This window comes from Lissotriton helveticus, chromosome 9 (assembly GCF_964261635.1).
Source record: "Lissotriton helveticus chromosome 9, aLisHel1.1, whole genome shotgun sequence".
Lineage (NCBI taxonomy): Eukaryota > Metazoa > Chordata > Amphibia > Caudata > Salamandridae > Lissotriton > Lissotriton helveticus.
In genome coordinates, this window is record NC_136070.1 from 130359247 (window position 1) to 130380903 (window position 21657).

At 44.4% G+C, this 21657-nt stretch overlaps 1 protein-coding gene and 1 long non-coding RNA gene across 2 annotated transcripts in view; one reads left to right on the top strand and one right to left on the bottom strand.

Moving 5' to 3' along the window:
• The window catches only part of LOC144782656 (carbohydrate sulfotransferase 8-like), a 149268-nt gene that overhangs the window by 78453 nt on the left and 49158 nt on the right, over nt 1-21657 (top strand). The gene's annotated exons all lie outside the window — the stretch shown is intronic.
• On the bottom strand, nt 5589-13819 carry LOC144781013 (uncharacterized). Its single transcript, XR_013600861.1, has 2 exons — nt 10976-13819; nt 5589-10842 (listed from the first exon to the last, which is right to left on the bottom strand). It is a non-coding gene; the product is annotated as an uncharacterized LOC144781013 (long non-coding RNA).

Below are 21657 nucleotides of genomic sequence, written 5' to 3' on the forward strand. Positions count from 1 at the left end.
CATCCAAAACGCCTCCGCCCGACTCATCCTGGACAACCCCCGACGCAGCCACATCTCCGGCCACCTGAGGGACCTGCACTGGCTCCCCGTCAACAAGAGGATCACGTTCAGGCTCCTCACCCACGCACACAAGTCTCTCCACGACCTGGGCCCCAAGTACCTCAACGACCGCCTGACCTTCTACACACCCACCCGCCAGCTATGATTTACTAGCCTCGCCCTCGCCGCCGTACCATGCATCCGAAGAGCCACCGCCGGAGGCAGATCCTTTTCCTACCTGGCGGCCAAGACATGGAACTCCCTCCCCATCCACCTTCGGCTGACCCAGGACCATCTCGCCTTCAGAAGACAACTCAAGACCTGGCTGTTCGAGCAGTAGCGGACCCCTTCCCCCAAGCGCCTTGAGACCCTTCCGGGTGAGTAGTGCGCTATACAAGTGCTATGATTGATTGATTGATTGATACTAGTGCTGTTAGTGCTAGTGCTATGGATCTGCCCTTTGGCCTGCCCTTTGACCCCTTGAAATATTTTGGCAAGTGTAGGAAGAGAGTTCGTGTTGGTAATGTCTTTGGCAGCCCCTGCCACCCCGAGCTTCCCCGGCTGCTTCTTTGCACCACTAACCTCTTGTCGGGTTCTGCCGCTGCTGCCTTCTGATAGAGCCTTGTCTCTGGGCTCACTGGCATTCTTCAGTTTACCGCACCTCTTGGCGCCCCTGACGCTCATCTCCAGATGTCTGTTGAGGCACCTCCGAAGGGCTCCCACCCTGCTTTCAGGGCTGTGAAGGCGTCTCAAGCTGGGCACCTGAAACTCCACGACAGAAAACGCGGTCAGGGTAAACACCGCTAGTATCCAGGTAGGCACGCTGAACCAAAAAGCTTTCCCATCGGAGGCAGGAAGATTGCGAGGCACAGCACAGGGTTTCCAAAGGAAAGCTCCTGTTAACACTCCTGTTCTGCTCCTCTGAGGCACGTCTCGCCTCGCTGCCTGCCAGCAATTCCACTCGTAAATAAGGAATGGCTTTCCCATTCATTCCTATGGGCCTAAAGGCCCATAGGAATGAATGGGGAGTCATTCCTTAGTTGCGATTAGCAATTAACGAATCACAAATAAGGAAGCAATTTCAAGGGTGCACCCCTGAAATGGTAATGTTCACTGGTGTTGCGCACACACATGTCCCAAGGACATGTGTGTGTGTGTAAAATACAACTTAGAAAAATGCACTAGAGTGCATATTTCTAAGTTTTTGCTATTTACCACGTAGTTAGACTTCACGATAAATAGCGGCCCCAGATTGCGAATTCGCAATCTTGGAATGGTTCATGCATTGCATTTAAGGAATTGCAAATTGCGATTTATTAAATGCAATCGCAATTTGAGAACTCGCAATTATTTGCGAATTCTTAAATTGCGAGTACATGAACCCTTGATGCATCTCAAATGCCATTTTTGCGGGCGCAAACGGCCAAATTTTGCGATTCGCACCGTTTGCGCTCGCAAAAATGCTTGATGCATCTACCTGTATATCTCATACGAGAGAGTAAACACCTTTGCCGATTTACAAAACAAATATGGCTTAAAACAGCAAGATGCCTTTAAACATCTAGCGATTTATTAGTTTCTCTCACGAAAGGTTGGGGGACTTGCTGGGTTTTCAGAGGTTAAATTTATCAACATGCTACGAACCCCAGTAGCGCCACGAATAGGATCTATATACACAGCTTTAAACACCAACACCCCAGACGATCTCCCTAGAATAGCTGACAAGTGGCAGTCAAAACTAGAAGTGACACACGGTTTGTTTTTTAAATCACTTGAACTCTCTCAGACCGACTTGCTGTCAGCTAAATTACAGGTGCAACACTTCAAGACCATCTTCTTCCTATACATAGCTCCTAGTAGAATCTCCAAGTGGGGAACAGGCAAGGGGACTACCTGTCCACGGTGCTCTGAGTTCGGTGCTGACTCTATCCACATGTTTGCCACCTGTCAAAAACTAGCCCCTATTTTTTCTAGAATACAGGAATTCCTGGGAAAAGTCATGTCTCAGGATTATGAACTAACCCCCTCGACCATCATGCGAAGGGTCCTGTGAAACACTTAGCAGGACCAGAGGAGGGGCATTGGTATTTGTAGCTATGACAGTATGGAGGATCTGTGTAGCCTCAGTATGGATAGGGGCTGACCCACCACCATTCTCCCAGTGGTTAGCTAGGCTAATTGCAACGTATCATCTCGAAAAAGCTTTATATGCCAAAAAGGCCGCAAAGGGAGGAAAAAGAGTTTGGACATTTGGGGACCTCTCACCATTTGGCAAGAACAGTCTGATTAACTCTTCAGACGTTTTTACCAACATTGGGCTGAGGAGGGGAGCAGGCACACATACTTTCTCTCACCTGCTGCTGGGGCCCTGACGCTGCTCGTTCCCCCTGCCGCCGTAGTTTCCAGCTCCACGGCCGCAGCTGGGGGGGAACTACAGCTCCCAGCAAGCCTTGGGTGAAGTTCCGGTCCCGCCCACACATCCACAGGATCAGCGCGCCCGGAGGAGCTCAAATTGAGGAAGCTCCCACGGAGGAGCGGGGGACATTTTTACCAACATTGGGCTGAGGAGGGGAGCAGGCACACGTACTTTCTCTCACCTGCTGCTGGGGCCCTGACGCTGCTGGTTCCCCCTGCCGCCGTAGTTTCCAGCTCCACGGCCGCAGCTGGGGGGAACTACAGCTCCCAGCAAGCCTTGGGTGAAGTTCCGGTCCCGCCCACACATCCACAGGATCAGCGCGCCCGGAGGCGCTCAAATTGTGGAAGCTCCCACGGAGGAGCGGGGGACGTTTTTACCAACATTGGGCTGAGGAGGGGAGCAGGCACACGTACTTTCTCTCACCTGCTGCTGGGGCCCTGACACTGCTCGTTCCCCCTGCCGCCGTAGTTTCCAGCTCCACGGCCGCAGCTGGGGGGAACTACAGCTCCCAGCAAGCCTTGGGTGAAGTTCCGGTCCCGCCCACACATCCACAGGCTCAGCGCGCCCGGAGGCTCTCAAATTGAGGAACCTCCCTCCGCGTCGCGGACGCGCCCGGACGCCGGGCGAAGCCCGGGCAAAGGGCGGGCCCTCTGTGGCCCTCAGAGGACCCGAGGAGGACGGGACGGGCCACCCCACTTGGCCCCATCGAAGGAGGAGACATTAAATCATTCATTCTTTTCCGCTTTGATTAGCCTATTTTCGTTTCCGGATTTTTGCTGTTCAATAACTATGTCCATCTGGGAGGAGTTGAATGCCCTGTGTGGCACAAACTATTCACCGGAGGTATCAACCCCCCCCCCCTATAGTGGGAAGAGACACCGACCAAATAAACCGCACTTCCCTGGATGTACCTTTATCCCCCGAAGAAATCCTTCCTCAGGCCAACATACTGTCCCGGGGCTTAACCAGTAAAAGGAAACATGATGAGCCTAATAACGATCAAATGTGCTGTAGCCCCTCATTATCCCCCTCCAATCCAACTCTATTAATGACGGATAAGGCTGAGACTAGAACCAATGACTCTGTGTCCCCTCTCCAATTGACCCTATTGGCTCAAATCGAACGATTGTTAAACTCTGCATTACTACCTCTGGTCACTAAAATTAACGATCTGGGGGACAGGTTGTCCAGTATTGAAAAAACAGTAAAAAGGATTTATCCATTACCTGAAAATACTGCCATACCTACATGTCCTACTTTCTCTACCAACATCACAAAGGCTAAATCCGTTGCAAGCAGGAAAGTTCAAACTCTCGATTCCCCTCTTACCACACCCTCTCCAAGTGGCCGAAATGTTACTTCTAATCCTGTATATGTCCCTCACACAGCTCCTAGAATTATTCAAGAAAGACGGCATCAAATTAATCTACCCCCTGAAGCCCCCTCTTACGTGACGGTTCTTTCCGGGGTGCCTGCACTTAAACAGGGCAAAATTGAAACACACCAGGACCTGCTGAACAAAGCCATCTTTTGGCTCCAAAATAACAGACCGTTACCACCTACTCTAGACGGCGGAATTTTGAGCGTGAGGAGGGTGGGGTGGCTAGGTAGGTTGCCTAAAGATATTCCGGGGGACTTGATATTAATTAAGTTCAAACACAGGAACATTGTCCCCTATTTACGATCTTCTCAGCCCAAAATTGGAGATGGCCCCATCTGTATTTGGGACTTGCATGACTATTATCCTAGCCCCCAACCTCTGAATTATAATACTTGGTGAAAGGGGACTGTGTGCATTTTGTGTTATTACTCTGATTAGTTGATTCTATTTTAGTTTGTTTTAAATAGTAGGTTCTCTTTTAACTTTGTAATGAATTGTCGAGTTATCAATGTATGTATGTATTCCTCTCTGTTGCTTTTATGGTTTTAAACTTAAAAACCGAATAAAGCTTATTTGAATTTGAAACTCTTCTCTCTAACTCTTCTCTCTCTTTTTCTTTCTTTGTTTCTCTGTTTTTTCTCTTTCTCCTTTTTTTTTATATTTATTTTCCTCTCCCTTTTCTCTCTTAGGTGTTCCTCTGTGTACAACTTGATGTCCCTGACGAATTTTGTAAATTTGTTGTGTGCATAAGAAGGGGTGGGTGGAGAGGGGGACACAACGATGTTAAACACTGTATATTCTGCAAATATTAAAAATAAAAAACAATAAAAAAATAAATAAAAATAAAATGAAGTTGGGTTTGTAGTGAGTTTGGGGGCGTACTAGAGGAGTGGGAATTAGGTGGAGAATGACAATTCTCAAAGCCTGGGTGACCAAAGAAATTATCATTTTATTAAAGACAAGGAGGCTAGCATTATGCATTAACTTGTATTCACTAATTCCAAGGAGCAAACACTTCAAAGTTCCAAAGCAAGAACATTGCATGCCTCATAAAGAACTTCAGAACATTCTGTCCATAAAACCGCATGGCATTACATTTTCTCCCTCTTTTGCTTCGGACAGATAAGCATATTCTTTTATTCTCATCATTCTTATGTATTTGGAATTAATTTATGGTGTATTAGTGGAGTGGATTTATTGATTGTTAATCTGGGGATCAATCCAATTTATGAATTGTTAAGGAGAGGAGATATTAAAGTAATGGCAATTTCTGCTCTTTTTCAGATATCAGTAGGTGTAATCAGCTTCCTAAAATATGCTTTTTCTATTACCAACAATTAAGGGAATTTCTATCATATCTCATCCCCAACGAAATTTGCATGAGCCATAACATATGTTTACACAATTTTGTCAAGATATCTAGACGAGGATACATTCATACTTTTTATCAGAATTTTTTGTTTGGGTCCAACGTAAGGAAATCAATAAATGTAGCGCTTTGTCGGTTAGGCTGTCACACAGCTTGCATTCTTACGTTTCTGTAGCTCACCTCTGACACACCAATAGTCTTACACAGAGTACCCACAATGTCCCCAAGCTAAAGACCCATGCCTTCAAAATGACGTATGATCTATACTACACTCCAAATAAACTGTTTAAATGGGGCCATTGATAAGCGTGGCTCAAATCCACCTGTGTGACTTACCACACTCACCTATAGTTACCTAATAATAAGTCAGCCGGACAGTGGAGAAGAATAAACAAGCAATTTTATTAGGCCACAAACTCCCATATGAGAGGGCCCTGTCTGACCTCACTCTCTAAGAGTGTGCCGAGAGGACTGACTCATATCATCACAGTAACACATTATAATACAAAAAGGCAGAGTAAAACACGCCCATACTGGAAAAGTACTGGACCCCGCAGAGGATAAACAATGGCCTCATACAAGAGGCATCTGCACCTGGAATTGCAACATTCTCTCTTCTGACTCCAAGGACACGGAGCCAGGCCTTAGCATCTCCAGCACATGAGAACAGAGTGATAAGGGGTTTCGCTAGTAGTTTCAGTCACAGTGAGCTAAGAGACAAAACTGCTGACATGTGGAATATTCCTATTCCTACGGGAGGGGGATGAGCAAGTGCAACTCGCACAGAAAGAGAAATGCTTCAAAAATGGTGGCACACAGGCCAAGCTAAGAAGACTGAAATAATGTCACACGCATAAATGAATAACTAATAGAAGAATATAAACGTAAATGCATAAATGAATATATCAGTAGTTAGACACATTCTGCTAACTCATAAGCATAATGTATGCAGTGGGCGGGGCATGGAGAAATGAAACCTATCAGACCCTCCTTTTAGCAGACTGTGGCTAACTTTATTAACTAAAAGGAGAGCCTTTACATCAAATTCTAAGGGCCAGGACACTATACTGATCAAAAATATCATCATCAATAAGCATTAGCCAGTGAATTTCATGAAGTTCAACAGCATTGGAAACAGGATGTAGTCTTGTTGGCCTTCTGGAAACTCGTATATTGCTGGCACACATGGAGCAACAAGGGGGAAGGCAATAAACACAGAGGCAGCAAGTCAGTAATACACCTACATTTCCTACAACCCAGTCGGGGAGTCAGGAAATCAGGCTGTTGAAAGAATTTCACCCTACCAATCAAAGTGTACCAGCCCACGCAGCTATTCACAGGTGTCAAGGGAAGTGCCAGTAACCTGTCCTTCTTATATGCAGCGGAAAGGAGTAACCCACAGACCCAGCAATCTGTCACCTTACACAGCATGGTCATGGTCACAGAAGTAGAGCAGCATGCTATAGGGCAGGAAATGCAGAGGCAACAAGTAAAAGAACAACCCCTGCCATACCTACTAGGACAATAATTATTCTCTGGGTGTGAGGCACCCTCCTTTTTGACTAATCTAAATACATCACACTTTAAGTCATGAGCAGGAATTAATGCAAATAAGATCAAACTGTCATCATCAAGGAAAACACCCGATTGAATCCAATACTGAGGGCTCACTTGCATTATCAGCCAGGACCTATATCTAACATCCTTGGAGTAAATATTTTATCAGGCTGAGAAATGTGTTTTACTAAACCACTCAAAGTATACTAACCCTCACAGCTGCTTCCATAGGGCAAGAATACAAGCAACAATTTTCCACCCCTGTGTGTGTGTATGAAGGCAATGACCCACACACCCAATAATTGTTTTGCTGTTCTATGAATAACATGTGTCAGGTGCAACATTTGAATACTACATCATATTAATGAACTTCCCAGTGCTCCTCTTCGTGAGGATCTAGAGTACCAATGATATTATCAGGTGGCGTTGAAATACTCATGAAGGTATGTGTCAAGCAACAAGAAACTAATTCTCTAAAGAGAAATATGAAAGCAACAGTTAGGATACAAACAAACACAATATTAAATTTGTAGACCAAGAGAACCAAAATGATCAGGGACATCTGGACAAGGAGCCGCAGGGGCTGCTCCTCCATGGGAATAGGAACATTCAAAACACAAATTTTCCTAGCTAAAATGTCCAAATTAAACTAAAGGAAACAATCTGCAACACAGCCAGCCAGAGGGGGGTCTTCTCCCTGTGTCCATCTGAGCCTCACAGGTAAGCTCGTATTATCCATCAAAAATTCAAAAATCATCTGCGTTGGAGCTGCACTTGCTAGCAACTCAAATGGAAAACAATCTTGGCCAATGATGCAAAGTCTTTCTTGCAGAATTTTAGCAACCACCAATCCAGGTAGTGCCCTCTACAAATTCTGTCCAGTGTCTCGCTCAGTACACCAGATATGAATCTAACAGATACTAAGAGCACTGTATCTGTACCCTAAGACTAAAGTCTCTCCCTATCTCCTACTTTTCTTCTCCTGGTGCACCGCTCTTCTGTCGAGGCCATAGATTGTATAAAGTGTGAGCAGGTACCTTAGCAGACAAAACTGTAGATTCCAAAACAGATGGGGAACAGGGAAACCTGAAGCATAACCACTGGAGAACTGGCGGCAGCCTTTTGCACAGACAGAACTGCCCCTCTCAAGTATTTCTGAGAAACAAACCACTGGGGAACTGGCGCAAAAGCGAAGAGTGAGTCCTCCATCTCGGTCAGGCCTGCCCTTTTCTTACCCAGGAATCACACACCTACAGCAGCTTCAGTGGTACCTTGACTCCAAGCGAAACTTCCATTGGTATCTTCGACGGGACTTGACTTGCACTTGAAGTTGAATCCGATGCTTGGGTCCCCTCTGGCTCGGGCTGTGTGACTCATTTCTATTGATGGACAGAACAAAGGTCTTTAGACAAGGCATATGAATAAAATTCAAATTCAAAGAAACCAAATGAGGTCTATTCTGTGCTTTCATATTTCTTTACCCATGTCAATTTGAAGGTGAACACATTGTACCTATCGATAAATTTGTGCACTGACATTAGGTAATACATTACATATCTGACTTTTCGCTGTATTACCTGTAGATGGACGTATTGAATTCTAAGAGAAGAGAAAAAAAATAAAACAAAACAGACATGTTGTATTCCCCCATTTGCACTTGAGAAACAGCAAAAAGGGAAGTTCAAACCGCTCTTCCTATAGCGAGTACACAGCGTCTACTTTATGAACCTTCACTGTTGTGCAAAACTTCAAACACTTCTAATATTCTTTTTTCTTTACTCAAAACAACTATATTTTTGCTCATGACCATGCTCACATATTATAGAGGCAGCAGGAAACTAACTTCTACAAATCTTTCATTTTTAGAAATATTTGTGCTGAGGATCACACAAGCATCTTTTCACTTTTTTCACTATTTAGACCATGTAACATTTTATTTAGGGGAAAACCTGTTCACCGGCTCTAATAAGGAATATCAGCTCAACTATACCGGCTAACTGATAAGAGACTTGTACACCTTTACTTAGTGCTGCACAATAATGGTGTTGTTACCTAGGAATGTGACACAAAGGTACCGACCTATTGTTCCCTTCAAGGGTCAAATAAGGAAACACTAGTCAGGAGGCAACTCAAGACCTGGCTGTTCGAGCAGTAGCAGACCCCTTCCCCCCAAGCGCCTTGGGACCCTCCCGGGTGAGTAGCGCGCTAATTCTAAAACTCTCAGTTTACCCAACACTTGTAGAACAAAACTACCCACGTCTAATTCCCTTTTTAGATCAAAGCAGGACAGGAGGGAGCAATACACATGTTACCTAGTTTTAATTTATATGAGAGCTAGCGGGGAGCTAGCTTCCTACCCCATTTTGACAGAAGGAAATCTGAAACATATTTCACTTCGGTCAATACCATCAACCACTGGGTGTAGCCCTGAGCATAAACAAAATTCTAGGGGATACGTAGCACTTTTGAGAGGGCTAGAACATCTTTTAGCACATGAAGAAATGTCATTGCCATAAAATGATATGTGTGCCTATTAATATCAACGTATCTGAGGAAGAGTAGTAAGGAAATGGAACTGGAACTGGGACACAGCTGAAGTCCCCCATAACTAGGCACTATGCGACATTCATTAGGGAAATGGCGGCAAATGGAAAATCTATAAATGAACAAAAATTACTGAGGTAATGGTCAGGCTTGTGACACAACACCATGAGTACACCGTAGAACTCTCGTATTTTTCCCTCCATACCCCTTTTAACCAAATAGACAAACACTGCTGAAGTGTTGTCTGTGAAATTTAGGGACCAGAACAAATTCCCCATAGAGGAGCTTGTTCTAGTATCAATAATAGAATTATCAAAAAATACAATACAGAGACATACAAAAAAAAGAAAAACAAGCATACCAAGGCAGCAGGTATACTTGCTGTGTTAAGCACAGATAGCATAGAAAATTCACTGTAACGCATGCAAATGAGCTGTGACACACAACACGATGCCATGCATTTCATGTACAGTGAGCCTGTGGCCCAAAACCCAGCGTGATGGCCTACTTAATTTATCAAGCTTAAGATCGATCAGCATACCATCCACGCAGAACAGAGCAAGCAATGCACAATAAGCCAAAGAAACCATAAAACACACAATGGCACAAAGGCCACAAAAGGAAAACACAATATTAGTTACTGAAAGGACTATATTTATTTTCTCATGCATATCATGCATCATGCGGTGTCAGTGCACACGTAATCTGTCCAGCACAAAGCTGCATCAATACTCACCGTAACACACAGATAAAAATATTTCCCATTGCACTGAAACGAAACAAATCAAAACACACACAAAAGAAACAACAACACAGAAAATATTGGACAAAAAAAAAGCAACCACTTAGTAAAAAATACCTTCCACAAATACTTACCGTAAAACCTATGCTTGGAGCACATTCACACCAGTTCACTGTTCACTTTCCATTCTGAAAACCCTGTCTGCTGTCTTAGATAAGAACCTGTTCTAACCTCTTAAACCATCAGCCATGAATATAAAACATTTAGCAGCATTGAAAATCACATGACAATCTGGTAATGGCATTTAATGCAGCATCAAAAAGGGAAAAGATATACATTTACGTTCACTTCATTCACTTGTCATGAGCCAGGAATTTCCATATTTGCGTAAAAATGTTATTCTTGTTACTAAAATACCAAATATTTCTGCATAGTCATCTGTCGCTGTGTAAATGAGCCCTCTTATAACCAATGCCATTTCTTAACTTTAAACAAAAGGGCGCCATATTCTCACCTCCAGAACATACTAAATACTCCAGTGCACACTAGCAGACGTCTGCACACTCAGCGGGTGGGGCACTGGAACAGGGCCCTCTGTAATGGTGTCCCATGGACAAACTGCATACAAATACTGTTACACACATATAGACATTACACACATATATACATTCCCACCAGGCCGCTCCTATGAGCAACACAATCAATATTTTTACTTGCCCTCGCATCATCAGTACTCTCCACTGGTATCCACTAGCAAAGACACTAATCAGTATGCCAATCAGGGACCCCCCCAACTCAATTATTTTTGAAATAGAAAAAATGTTATACTAGGACATTGTCCAACATTGAAACAAAAATCAACACCAAAAATGGACACAACAGGCAACCAATAAATCTCTTTTTACTGTTTGCCATTAAACTGCACACAAATTAATCACTTACTGAATACCATCCAAACAATAGCAGTAACACTCACTAACATATTGAGTAAATTAATTTTTCTCAAAACAATCCTTATTTTCTCAGGCTGGGCCATGTTAAAGTGCAATGTTCTATGTCCAAACGAAATGACCTGTTGAAAGTTATTCATAATTTTGTTCCTCATTCTAAATCACATGTGTTCTGAACAACTGCATTATACTTCAGTCTAAACCCTCATAATTATGCAGACTCGCTGTTGCTGGCTCCAGCTGTGTATCTCTGCTTTCTGTGCCAGGAGCAGAGTCTCCTAGCCCCCCCCCATAATCTTCTGCCTGCACTCTTCTCTCGCTCTCGCCCTCGGTGCTCTGCGAACCCATTGGAATGGTGCTGATAACACCAAGGTCACACCTGTCCTGCTCTACGGTGGCAAGCATCTATGTTTCCATCCTCCATAATCTTCCAAAACTGAATAAAAATGCACACACTGTTATTCTAAAGTGTGGGCTGAAACACATTCATTCGACAAGTCATGTTTAAAACAAACTAAATAACTGCATTTCACTTTCACCGTCTGCTAAGAATTCTGGGCTGCTAGCCAGCCTTCCGCCTCCCCTGGCATTCACCACCAAGGTCAAATCTGCCTCGCGCTCGGGTCTGGCGCTGACAAAGCCAATAAGTCCTTCCTAACTCTTTGTAACATTCAATAATTTAACACTATTTCGGCAAATACATTTCTCATTCTATTTTTGTTTTTTGTTTTTCACTTTACACTCTTCCCACATGCTATTAATATACATTCTAATTACTGGTAATCAAATCCCTTTTACTCCATCTTCTACTGTTCACAAATTGAGGGAATAGAAGAAACCAAATTCTTTTCCCATAGAGCACAGCCCTGCATGCACTTTAAACTACATGAAAAAACACTGATAGTCAGGCACACCCATCTCAGATAGCTCACAAGGACCAGGCAAACTAACTTATGCAACAAGACGCACTCGCTTCATTCAAACAAACATTTACACAAACAAAAGGCGGCTCACCGACTGCTCTCAACCCAAACCAATTATAACAAAATAAAACATGTTACATGAAATACATACCCCATCCTCTTAATCACTGCTCACATTGGCTCACTGAGCCACTAAAAGCAACTTTAAGTGTACACATTTTGTCTTCTTTTAAAACTAAAATTTCCTCTTTCTGCCACAACCTTAGGAATCAAACATGGTCTGACAGCAGTGCCTAGCAAACAATCTCTCTTGCAAGTGATCTATCTTAACTGCATCAGAAATATTAAACAAAATCAAGAGTCTTCTACAGGAGCGTGTTGGCTCTTGGCCAATCTGACATCAGTTGAACTGCAGCAACACCTAAAACATTGCAACTTACTGAAACACGGCATCTTGCACACTCAATCAAACACCACCAAACTCACTCAATCAAATACCGCCAAAGAACCCACACAGATCCTGGCACAAAAGAACCAAACAACTATCTCCACACACAACCACACATGCACACGCACTTCCTATGCATTGAGTCCCTGCCAAACACGTGTTACCATAATGGGACAAGGCCCGTCGACCAAGTCCTGGGGAACCTGGACCCTACCGCAGACCGAACAGTACACTAACTGTTCTGATGTTGGAGGACACATCCGCCACCCGGGCGGCACTGCAGACCGTTGCGCACTTTACCCCGGAAGATCTGGGACTCTTCCATCAAACCACTCACACAAGGGGTTTGGGTCCTTTCCCAGTATTTAACCGTGGTGAGCCACACTCCAGTCTCAGTACTACCCGGTCGGATGCTCTAAAACAGACATCCACCCAAAACCCTCATCACCAACAGTCTGTCAGAGCGCCACTAGCACTCTGAGTTCCCTGGAGCACACTAGCCCCAGGAGCACACCGGCTCCTCCAATCACCAGAGACACACCGGTCTCAGAGACACACCGGTCTCATGGAGCATCCCAGCTCCCTCAATCAACAGTCGGACCACTCACCTTCTGCTCGCAGAACCGACCTCCACCGTTCTCCACTGCCGGCTGCTGGGACCACATCAAAGTGGGTACCCAGACCCACCGTGCCGACCAGAGGGTACCCGGCCTTCTGCTACCCACTTACGGGTGAGAAAGATCCTTATCACGGAGTCCCTATTCGGGCTGCCATCTGATAAGCGTGGCTCAAATCCACCTGTGTGACTTACCACACTCACCTATAGTTACCTAATAATAAGTCAGCCGGACAGTGGAGAAGAATAAACAAGCAATTTTATTAGGCCACAAACTCCCATATGAGAGGGCCCTGTCTGACCTCACTCTCTAAGAGTGTGCCGAGAGGACTGACTCATATCATCACAGTAACACATTATAATACAAAAAGGCAGAGTAAAACACGCCCATACTGGAAAAGTACTGGACCCCGCAGAGGATAAACAATGGCCTCATACAAGAGGCATCTGCACCTGGAATTGCAACATTCTCTCTTCTGACTCCAAGGACACGGAGCCAGGCCTTAGCATCTCCAGCACATGAGAACAGAGTGATAAGGGGTTTCGCTAGTAGTTTCAGTCACAGTGAGCTAAGAGACAAAACTGCTGACATGTGGAATATTCCTATTCCTACGGGAGGGGGATGAGCAAGTGCAACTCGCACAGAAAGAGAAATGCTTCAAAAATGGTGGCACACAGGCCAAGCTAAGAAGACTGAAATAATGTCACACGCATAAATGAATAACTAATAGAAGAATATAAACGTAAATGCATAAATGAATATATCAGTAGTTAGACACATTCTGCTAACTCATAAGCATAATGTATGCAGTGGGCGGGGCATGGAGAAATGAAACCTATCACCATAAGGCCACCCTTTAGTGTAATGCTCCAGAGGCAGACACAATACATATTTTTTTCTATCTGTGACAGTATCACTCAATATTGGCATAGGGTCTTTACATTTATTAATCAGCTCCTGGAGACTAATGTTAGAGCTGAGCCATACACGATGATCCTTGGCCATTCCCCTAGTATTCTGCATGATGTGGGAGGGGCTTCCTTCCTCGAAATCACATTGAGTAGGCGTGTTATTGCCCACACATGGCTTCAGAAGGCAGCTCCAGATCCAGTATCTTAGTGGCAGGAGTTTGTATGCCTCTGGCGACTGCAGCAAGCTGTGATTCAAAATCACCCTAATCGCGAATGTAGGAACCTGTCGGATGGAGGTTCTTGGAGATGAGACCCGGAGGTGACCCTATAGTTAGTTGGAAGTAGGCTATTTAAATTATTTCTAGCCCATAATTTGCAAGATTAGCAGCAGTTATCACATCAGAGCATCATGCATGGTTATCAGCATTTATTGAAAAAAATCTTTGTCAATGTGAAATGTCTCTTCAAGAGTAATATATAACAGCCATAGCTGCAATGACCATGGAACTAAGTTAATAGTAATATGTTTCTCGAATGCCACATGGTTTATCAATCAATTAACTTTAATTATGCTTTAGAAATTCAACCATTTGCCTCCGATGTCAATTTATCAGATCTGCAAGTACACACATTTGTGTCCCAAATAAACACTTTTCAATTTTGGTGACACTTAATAGCGCTGGCTGCTGGCTTCTAAGCAGAGCTTTGGGGAACACACTAATTCTTGAACAAATTGAGCACTGATTGGGCATCACTTACAAACTTTTAAGCAGTGTGAGAAATTAGTGTTATGTAGCCAACACTTGGCCGTGAGAGATGAGGGGCATTGGAGGGCAGATTGTTGACTAGCAGAAACTTAGTTGCCCCTCTTTCATGCAGAGAGTGGAAATGTTCTACCAACTACCAAAAGCATTTATGGGTAGATTCTTAACTGGAAGCCGCTCAGTCAGATCCCACTTGAGATTAAAGTCTGGATGTGTAGACCTAGGCTTTTTTTTCATTGGTGTTTGTGTCTCAGCGAGACTGTGAATAGATTCACATGAGTTGCTAAATTGCTGTTATTTAGATGACTTTTGGAGACTGTTAAATATATAGAGTCAGGCCAGGGAGGGGTCAGAGAAAGAGATCAGTCAATAGTTGTAGGAGACTGGCTCTGTATATAGTATACCAAAGTGAGGTATAGTGTGCACAGAGTTCAGGGGAGCCCCAAAGGTAAGCATAGGTAAAAGTAGATAGCAGCTTACTCTCTATTTGTGGTAGTGTGGTTGGGAAGTAAGGCTTTATCAGAGGACAGTGTTAAGCATTTGTTGTACACACTCAATCAGCAAATGATTTCACACACTCAAAGACTGAACTTCAGACCAATTGTTTTGTATAAAAATATTGTGTTAGTTATTTTATTTTTTGGAACCAAGTAAGCCTGGCACAGGTAAGCAATACATACTTTACAGTAGTAATGCAGGTTGTAAACAGCTTGAATTGAAATTGTAGATGCACTTTGTTATGACTTACAGTATTGTCACTGAGAAATGCAATACTTTGTAGAATACAGTACATATACTTTGAATGGGTTTTTTAGTAAAATTACAGGTAAGTTATTTTTGAGATTACTTTTCTTACACAGTGTAGTATACAAGGATTCTGCACTGGGATATTTCCTGTAAACAGGTAAGTAAAATTGTTTCTGTTAGATTATGCAATTTTGAATAATTTCTTTAGGTTTCCAACTCCACTCTTGGAAACTTTTCTACAAAAAACAGTCAATATTATCTTATGGAGAAAAATAGTGTTATTGGTTTTGGGGTAAGTATTCGGTAGTGGGAGTTGAAGTTCTGAGGGTAGACTTGAGGAAAATGAAATTTTGCCTGACCAAGATGCCCCCTACGTGTACCCTATGTTACATATAAGTGCATGTCACCCATGCATATTTCTCTTAGTGGCTTGAATCACAAGGCCTCTGCAATCACGTCCTGCATTAAGGTGCCTGTCATCAAGTTTCCCAAACGTTAAGCTAACATGAAGGCCCATGTATTTGCATTGTGCACTTTTAAATAAATATCGTAATGAACCCTTTCTTTTGTGGTTCAGTCTGAACCACTTTCTGAATCAGGGTTTTCATGACTCCTGACACACTGAAAGCTGCAATTACGTATCTCTGACCTCGCATACTTCTAGCTCAGCTGAGCAAGGGTTGCCAAGACAGTATATTTTGCTTAACAGTTATCTGCATGCCCGGTGAAAAAGGTAAACAGAACCCGTCCGCGGAAGATAGGGCCTGGCCTCTCTGTCTCCATTGAAGTAAATCACAGTGCTTGCATCCATAGAAAGCTCACAGCCCCCATGAAATGCACGAAGAAATATATGCTTTTTCTGATTCTTAGTGATGAGCAACCTCTGCTTCAGATAATACATCCCCTGACTTAAGATATCAGTTAGTACAAGACGTGCTGGTCGCCCTGACACTAAAGGCCTCTCTACTAGACTGAAAGTCAGCTCTCCTCCCAGTTACACGTCAATTGCACGTCATGCTCAAATTGCGTGCACAAGTAGGGCAAAGTTCCAGCCTGCCATGTAACTCCTCCTCTATGTAGCCACCCACCTATCACCCACCTGTGACTCATCAAGTGTACACCCTCATGCACGCCCACATGCTCTTATCTCTTTCTTTCTTGCACTGCCTGGAGCGCTCCTCCCTATGTACAAGGAAAAATGTATATATGTGTTGTTCTCTGTAAATAATGTTAGAAGACCCTTCCTGAACCTCAGTGGTGATGGAACAGATTCTCCCTTAACTCGAGTTATTGGAATAAAGCCCTTTTAACTTGGACACCACGGACTCTCTGCCTCTCATTTGATACATGCTAATTGTTAATGCCTAGAAATTATGCCAGGGTAATATTTAATTTACCACAGACTCAGGGATCCCCCACGGTCAGGGATGCACTCTCACTACACCCTCAGTGGCTCTAGGGCGGCTGGGTGCAGTGTGCTGAGGCCCAACGTTATCCAATGGGGGATAAGGGGCCTCCTGTTGGTGGCTGCTGACAAGCAAGCCACTGGGTTGTGGAAACAAAGCTCCTGGACTTAAGCTCAGGGCAAATGGGGGTTTAGGCCAACACAAAAGATGCACACTCAGCGGCCCTGGGGTGGCCGGGTGCAGAGTACTGTTTTGTTGTCGGAAGCCCTGTAGCTTTCAACGGGGAGTCTCTGGTTTGCAAAAGCACTGCAGGCTCGGGGACGAAGGTCTTCTGTGTGCGACCACCACTTGGTTAAGTAAGTTGGGATGCTGGGGGTTGGATAGGCACTGTTGGTTGGGCAACCCAAGGCCATGGGGCGTCGAGTGCAGGGGTGCCTTTTAGGGTTGGATCTTCTTACTAGCTCCTGGTCGCGGTTGGGGGGGACTTCCGGATTTAGGCTACAGGCATCGGCTGGAGGCTTGAGGCAGGTCAGAGTTCACTGGATCTCGGGTCAGGATCACCAGGGAGACCTCCTTGTGGTGTTTGCTCACTCGAGCTCGGGCCGTGGACGGCGGGTGCAGAGTGGGGCAGATTTGCAGTTTCCGGCCGGGACCAGAGGTTGGTGATGAATAAATCTGGTGTTCACGGGAGACAAAGTCTTTGGGGTTGAAGGCAGGCAGGTCCTTTGGGTTTCTTGAGGTTGCTGGCTGCAGGACACACCCGTATTTTGCAGGAGCAGGTTTGAGGTGGAGACAGGCCAGTAGGACTGGGGACAAGTCAGTGGGCGTCTTCCTCTTGTTAGCATCAGCGCGGCTGTTCAGTCCTTTTTCTTCTTTTCTTGTTGCAGGTTCTTGTCTGAGAAAGCAAAGTTCAGGGGTGCCCCTAAATACTAGATTTAGGGGCAGTACAGGTAGGTAAGAGTTGGGACCAATGGGTCTCTTCCCTGGGGTGGGTACACCACCAATTATGCCACCCTCCAGTGGGAGGGGGGCATATGCCTTTTCCTGGCTGGCAGTATCCCCCTATTTGCAAGATGGCGGGGACTGAGAGTTGGGCTTCACCTTGCCTCCCCCACCTGAGGGGTGGAGTTAGCCGAGGTGGGCACACCTCTCTTCCTCACTTGTTTTCCCGCTGGTTCTGCCGCCCAACGTGGGGATCAGAACCAGTGGGGACCAGTTGCTGAAAGCAGCAAGTGGCCTTGAGAAGCTTAGAAAGGCAGCAAGCCTTTGAAGCTTCCCCTTTGTGGACCCTGCCCATCTTGGGGAGGAGGCTTAGCACCTTGTGCCAGGATGTGCATTGTTTCATGCCCCCGAGAGCAGCAGGCTCTCGACCCAGGGGTCCCGAAATATGTCTGGAGTTGGCAGCTGAAAGCAACCACTTAGCCTGGACACTAGTGGTAGGTTCGTTTTCAGAGCGCATCCCTAAGATTCCCATGTGTGCATTTTTCATTAAATCCCACACTGGTATCAGTGTGGGTTTAATGTGCTGAGAAGTTTGATACCACACTTCTCAGTTTTCAGTGTAGCCATCATGGTGCTGTGTAGTTCGTAATGACAAACTCCCAGCACTGTATACTCTTAATGGCAGCACTGCACTTACATTGTTTAAGAATGGCCATGGCAGTGGGTTGTAGGCATGGCACTCAGGGATGTGTGCCATGTTGACTCTTCACTTTGTTCTGCACCAAGACATGCAACCTGCAAAGGCAGTGTGTGTGTGTGTAAAGGTAAAGGGCCTCTAATGGTGGCACAATAAGTGCTGCAGCCCTTAGATGCTTTCCCTGGTCCCACACCACTCACACACCCATAGGTGGGCTTCCGCGCCGCACCCTAATGACCCCTTTTGCCCCTCCGGATGTAGAGCCTCCATGTCAGGTAGTGATATCCTACTTTCATATGATCTGGCACTTCCCTCCACCCCATCAAACTTACATCCAATTGAATCAATCCCCACTGATCCCTTCCGGGAACCCAGGCCAAACACTAGAAACTCAAATAAGAACAACCTCACGATAGTCACCATCACTCTACCTCCACCAACTCACACCCCTGTTAGTCTCGAATGCACCCTCCTTAACTACAGATCGGCTGTTAAAGATGCTGTGGATATTGCCGATCTCATCCTTGTCCAGGATCTTGACCTTGTAATGTTGACGGAAACCTGGTTAAATGACTCAGCCGCTCCCATCCTGGACCTTTTAATGCCTCCCAACTTTGATATCATTAGATTGAACAGAACGAGTGGTCAAGGGGGAGGCATCACATGCCTACATCATAGTGATCTAACAGTGAAAGTCATTCAGGCCGACCTCCTGCCATCTTGTGAATACCTATGCATTGAATTGACTGGGGGTATTAATCATTCATGCACATTGCACACGTTTTACCACCCCCCTTGTGACAACCTTCCCTTCACAGAACAGATCATGGACATTAATTTGGCCAACGCAGATTTCCAGGGCACTCAGATCTTCCTGGTTGATTTCAACCTCCACTGGAATGATGTAAACCAGTGTTTCCCAAACTGACATATTCCCAGGGGGTCCTTAGGCATCAGTTTTAAAAGCACTGCAAAGTGCCTTGTAGAATTAGCAGCTTTCGAGCAACAATAAAAGTGTCTAGATAACACCAGTGATTAATGTACCTGCTGGAGACAGATATGAGTTTTGTCCAGTGGCAGGTTTGACTTATCTAATGACCTAATGTAGCACAGAGGGTTAATATGCCTGCTGCAAAGAACGCGTATCATGCATTTTAAAAAACAGTATTTAATGTGCATAGGTCACTGGGTCACTGCTTTTGTCATAGATATTCTTGTATTACTCTGCAGCTCATAAGAGACAATCATAATCTAGCACAGTGACCTATAAACTGTCATCAAAGAGCTGCTTACACACTGCATGGTACAAGTAAGTAACGTATGTTTTTCCCAGTCTTTCATTATCCTGATGCTGATAAAGGGGTTTATTTGGGTGGAAATAGATTTTTATTGTTAAAGTCAATGCTAACCACTGTGTTATGGTTTGAATCCTGAGTTTGTGCTTTTCCAGACCAAGCACTCTTTAAAAATGCCTACCAGTATGAATGACACGTGAATCCTACACCTTGTAGTCCCCTTTGCCTTATATAACATTTTCTCTACACTGATTTACATGTACGATTCATTGTCTCTATATGTGGGTGATGTAAAGTGCTCTGACATCCTACAATGATATGAGAGATGCTATATAACAAATTAAATACATGTGACAGATGTGCTATGGAGAAATGAGAGGCACTGTTGAAGGGTGATATTAAGGGAATCATTGAAGAACCCCAACAAAGATTGTTGTATCCTGGTGCATAGTAAGGTCTACATTTACTATTCTTTAAAAGCTAATACAATTCAATAAATAATGATAAATGTGCTGTATAATGCACCATTGTATCCTAGATTTTCTTGAGGGGAGAGCCTCCCAAAGCCCCCTTTCTAGTGGTCAGGCTCACTCATTGCACTTGGTGTGCACTCTATGGGGACTGATCTGAAAACCTTTGCCAGGGCTGCTTTGGGTTTCCACTCTGGCCTTGACAGGGGCAGGAGCCTTGTACTGTGAAATAAACTTAACCATTTAAAATTTAATCACAGAGATGCAGCACCAACCTTCCCATTACATTTTTCAGTTTTTTGCAAACTCTTTCAATATAAAACACTAAAATCCTTAGTAATTTGAGTGTTTGTTTTGTGTGCATGTGTGTTTATTTTTTTCGAATTACTCTTTGAATGTTTGAAATTTAAATCATACAAATTGCTGGGGTCCCCGGCATCCAGTGGTGAGTCGATGGGGGTCCTCAGGAGTCAAAAGTTTGGGTACCCTGATGTAAACGATGTGGTGGTTAATAGCCTTAAATCCTTTCTACTTGACCTTAACCTTATCCAAATATGTGACAGCCCAAAGCACATCAAATGAGCCATTTTAGATCTTTTCATTGGTAAGTCCAACTCTTTCCTCCTGGAGTCGATTCTCCCATGTGATTGGACAGACTACTATTGCATCACCTTCCTCGTCCTTGAATCAGTCAGAGCAAGCAGATCCCAACCTAAGAACCCAAAACTGTTGAAAAGATGTTTACAGAACATCAACTCGCAAGACCTGTTGGTGCTTTGTGATAACATATTACCCCCCTATGAACATGTTGGATGTCCATGAGCTTACGGCCCACTATAATCACACAATTCTTAATGTACTTGACTCGGTGGCACCACTTCAGCTTAAAAGAGTGTCCTCAAAACTCTCCAAACCGTGGTTTAATGATACTCCTAATGCTGAAAAAAGAAATTTAAGACTTGCAAAAAGGAAGTGGTGATCATATCCCTCTCTTGAACATTTTTGCCACTTGAGATCCTTGCGAATCAGACGCTCGAAGGCCACCTTCTTCAGAACTCAACTTGATCAAGCAAAAAATCTTCCTAAAAAACAGTTCAAACTCATCAAGTCCTAAGCTAACAATCATCCTACCTCTTGGCTCCGTGTCAAAGGACACTGCCGAATTGTGAAGAATTCGCTGTTTTCTTCACTGAGAAGACTACTAAGATAAAGACTAAATTACGCTCAGCCCGAGATCACCTCTCGAACGGTCCGCTGAACACCCTTCGCCCCTCAGAGTCGAATATCACTGACCTCAGACAGCCCTTCCTCCCCAAAAACAATGCATCCTGGAGTCTGTTCCAAACCTTTGATGAATTCACTATTCGCAAAGTGCTGTTGACTTTGAATCCTTCCAATCACTACAATGACCCTCTACAACAGGGGTCTTCAAACTGTGG